The sequence below is a fragment of the Tupaia chinensis genome, unplaced genomic scaffold (genome assembly GCF_000334495.1).
Source record: "Tupaia chinensis unplaced genomic scaffold, TupChi_1.0 Scaffold000392_1, whole genome shotgun sequence".
NCBI classification, from domain to species: Eukaryota; Metazoa; Chordata; class Mammalia; order Scandentia; family Tupaiidae; genus Tupaia; species Tupaia belangeri.
The window spans coordinates 616,493-620,970 of NW_006159894.1; positions in this window are offsets into that span (position 1 = coordinate 616,493).

Consider the following 4,478-nt stretch of genomic DNA (forward strand, 5'->3'; position numbering starts at 1 on the left):
GTAGCATGGTGATTAAGGCACTGGACTATCACATGGCCCTTCCACAGTTCGGGTCCTGGATTCGGCAGCTTAGGAATCACATGCATGCATGCCCAAAATCCTGAGAAGAGAATGGAGTAGAAGGGATTGTGGCATGGCCATCTCCTATGGGGGTGATTTCTTACTTTCCTTCTTTCTAGCTCTCTCTGATGAGCACACATAACCTATGGCCACACACCCCAAAACATAATAAAAATGAATTTAAAAAATAAATCTGTGATCATCATTACCATCACATGAAAGTGACCAGGTGGGCAGTGGATGGATTTCTGCCTCCCCTTCCCACTTGTTCTCCTCCCCCATGGCTGGCAGAGGAAGTGTGACTGCCTGGCTGGCAGCATTCCCCCTGCTTGGCGCCCAGGAGGGAGGGAACCCACTTGCGGCTCACATAAAGAGTCTGCCAGCTGCAGGCTCACCATGGCAAGTTCTGGAATGCAACTTCCGGGCAGTGGCATCTGGACTGCTTACTGGCCCTCTTCACAGGCCCAGCGTCCTGCAGCTTGTTGGTTGACTGGGCAGGAACCCAGTCCCAGAACCCCCATCCCGTCCCATGCGGCACTTCCTCAGGGGGCTCTCATCCCACCTCCACCCCCAGAGTGCATGTACAATTTGGCTCAGCTCCTTTCACCATGGCCCTTCCAAAGACATCACTTCTTTAAGATTCATGGAGCCTTTTCCTTATTATCATGTATATGCCTGCTCTGTGTGCAGGCGCTGGAAGAGACAGACATAAACTAGTGTCAGAAAAAAAAAGTCCAGTCCCACTGTGCGTGCCTTCTCTCTCTGCGTGCCTTCTCTCTCTGCTATCTCTCTAGACTTGAGTCTTCCTCTGGTCTGTTACTAAGAATGCTCAACCCCCTGAACTTTCTCAGGGCAGACTTCTTCCTCCCTGCCTCTGCGAAGAGACCCAATCAATCACACAAGTGCAGGAGGAAACAGACAAAACCAGAACTGCCCACCAACGTGCCTGTGCTGGCTCCGGCCGTCTCTCCTAGCCCTTCGGTTCGGCCCAGTGCTCACCACCCATCCTCAGCTGGCTTTAAAAGACAGGGACACTCAAAGCCCTCAGATGCAATGCTGCTGCTTGTCATTTGTTTAGCTACAGGAGGGAAAAGTCTAGTCACCAAACTCCCTCTGAACCGCGGAAGAGTTCTCCTTTGAAGCAGTTTCTGACAATAACACTGTCATTGAAATAAAGCCTGTTCTTCTTAGGCGGAGCATATTTTCCCCCCGGAGAACCACCACTGGGCTTGCCAGGCTAGAGCAAGCCTCCTCCCAGAACATGCTTTCCTTGCCTGTGTTGGGTTGAACCTTTTTTTTTTTTTCTTTCCACAAGAGAGCCATAAACACATAGATACCAAAGAGTTAATTTGCGTGTTTTAAACCTCCTTCCCAATGCCCGCTCTCATTCCTGCATAAAATCCCCATGTCCAGACATCAAATCAGTAAGCCCTGTTGCCTGTCAGAGAATACAATGTCAGGCCATTAGTATGTTAATAAGTCCGGAGGGCGACAGGTGGCCCACTAGACAGCTCAATTAAGCTGCTCATTAAACACACGCTAACGAACAACCAAGGCAGGGCCTGAACAGCACCATTCTATAATGACATGATGTCAGAGTGAACAAATGAGGAAAAATAACAAAAACATTACAGCAGGGACAGACGCCACTAATAAGGACCCCTCGCACTACATCAGCCCGCAAATCAATGAGCCACAGGGATCAAAAAACTCGACCCAGCATTCTCAGGAGACTGAATGCAGTAAGATTTTTTTGGTCACTACTTAGAAAAAAAAAAAAGTGCCCAACCCCAAACCTAAACTTACTGGAAAATATCATAAATTCCTTGCCAAAAATATAAAGAGAACAAAGTTTATCAGACCAAGAACTAATCCCAAAGTCTGCGAAATTTGTATTGTTGGGGTTGAGTGAAAATCATTATTTAATGGGATCATCATTTACATTTGATTGACATCTTTTTTTTCCCCTTTCAGTCCACAGGTTCAAATCACTTGCCTCCTCAGCCAGTTTAAGGAGCATGGCAGAAGTAAAAGAACACGTAGCCAAATTTCATAGGTGAAGATTCTGCTTGTTATTATTGTAAGAAATGGGACTTTCAGCAGCTGCTAGAGGTTTCTCTCATTTTCAGATAAGGGGCTTCCTGAATAATAAAGAATCAAACCTCCACCAGGCATGGCTCTGACATTAGAGACACATATCGCTAAACTAATAGGCTGGCTGGCCATTAGGAGGTCCTGACCTTGGCTCTTATCTTTCGTCGAGTTAACAGCTGACACCTCCTCTGTGTGTACTTCCAGGCCTAGTAGGTGCTGCGCCTCACCAGGATGGTGAGTCGAAGCCAAGCAGAAAACCATGGTGGTGCGTTCACTTTCATGAGCTCTAAGGAGTCCCGAGAAGCATAGTTCTTCCCATGTTTGCTGAGCTTCCTCTATCCACATTCACAGCCCACATCTATGACTGTCACCTGTGCGACGCTGAGCCAGTCTCCTTCCTCCCTGGCTCTGTTTCCTTAGAGGATGTGATTGGACAGGGTATTCTCTCTGCCCTTTCCATCCTCAGAGGGTCTCCAGTACACAATGAGTGTAAAGTCCTCATGGAATTTGCCATCTGGTTGGAAAGACAAAACTAACATCTGAAAACAATCCAAAGAGTTCAAGAACAAAGTAGAGTGTGCTATCTGGAAGTACAATACGAATTTAAAAATGGGGTGTGGCCAAACAGCGATGCAGTGATAGAGCAGGACAGTCTTCCAACAGGGGAAAGGGTCCAATTTGAGTCTGGTAACCTCCCTGAGTTCACCTAACACATGTTTCCCACGATCCTAGCTGGCTGAGGCTGGGGGTGGGTCGCATCACTAGGATTCAGCTGGGGGTGCTGTCTTTCTCTGTCTCATTCTCTCTCTCACTCATGGAATAGAGAAAGAAACACATGTCTTTTTAAAAGAAGAAAAGAAAGAATCAACAGCTTTAAAAACAACAACAAAACAGTGTGTGTGTGGAGGGAGACATTAAGTCAACTCCCTGAAAGGGCCAGAGAGAATGCAAGGATAGGGTGGGGCTCCTGTTGTTTTTTTGTTTTGTTTTTAAATTTACTATAGGGCTCTGCGGAGGGGGAGAGAGAGAGAAAGTAAGAAAGCACCCCCAAGGTGGGTACAGCCGTGCCGCAATCTCCTCTCCTCCACTTTCTGTTGGGATTCTTGGCATACCCCCAAGCTGCCAGGGCTGAGACTCAAACCACACAGTTGTCACGTGGGAGCCAACTGCCCACCCACCACACCACGGCTGGCCCTGCTGGCTCTCGAGTGTGAGCAGGATGCAAGAGCAGGAGATGTGGTCCGTTCTCAACCACACATGCACATCAATGTAAATAAGTTAGTGTGCACCATACATACGTGTATTTAAGTTATCAATAAGCAAATGCCGCGGTCCTAATATAGTACCAACATATTAAAGCACATAGCAGGTTAAGACGATTTTGAACAGTGAGATTTCAAACAGGTAGAAGTGGGAGCATTTTCTCTCTAGACCCCAGAAGATCACTTTGGCTGGCTCTTGTGAATGCGCACACTCGGATTTGGAAACCACTCTTCCAGGTGATCCAGGCAACACAGGCGGGAACAAGCCGGATGGTACTGTACAAGGGGACTTGAAAAAAAATTCATAACTGATTAAAGTACAAATTTATTTTGGTGCCAAAATATTTTGGAATTCACGCACAGTTTTTCATAATCCTCATTTTTCCATGAGCTTTGAAAACATTTCTCCTGTCTAGGTGTGCATGTGGAGGGGAGAGGTGCCGGGAGCCCTGATTAGACCTGCCTAATGGAGGCCAGGTGGGACGAGGAGGAAGAGGAGAGCTGGTATACTGTGGTAAAGCCAGAAGAGACAGTGCCTGCAAAGGCAGAGGGGAGGAGAACTTGCCGTCTCTGCGGAGCCAAGCAAGACAGCCTTCCGCCTTGGTGTAGTAAGGTCCGTCTTTAGGTTGGCAGGGTTTGCTGCATGCAATCACTCAACAGACGTCTGCTAAGGGTTCCTCTTTGCCCAAGAAACGGTGGGGAATACAGAGACAAGAATATTTTATCTCTGACCTCAGGGAGTTTATAACTGAGTCATTCATTCAGCTAGTCTTTATTCAGGGACTTCTCTTTGCCAGACTCTGCCTGAGGTGCTGGGAATAATGGCAGTAGACATAAGCTTAGTGCCAGCCCTCGTGAGCTGATGGTCGAGTGGAGGAGACAGACCCATTGTTTGACAAACTCCATTTCAAGTCAGACTCCAATCATTGTGGCAGAGACAGGATCAAAGACTTGTAGGAACATGGATGAGGTTGTGGTTTATTCTGTTCATGAGAATCATAGAAACCTGGAAACTTTGACTCTAGAGCAGCACCGTCTTATAGAACTTTCTGGAACAATAGG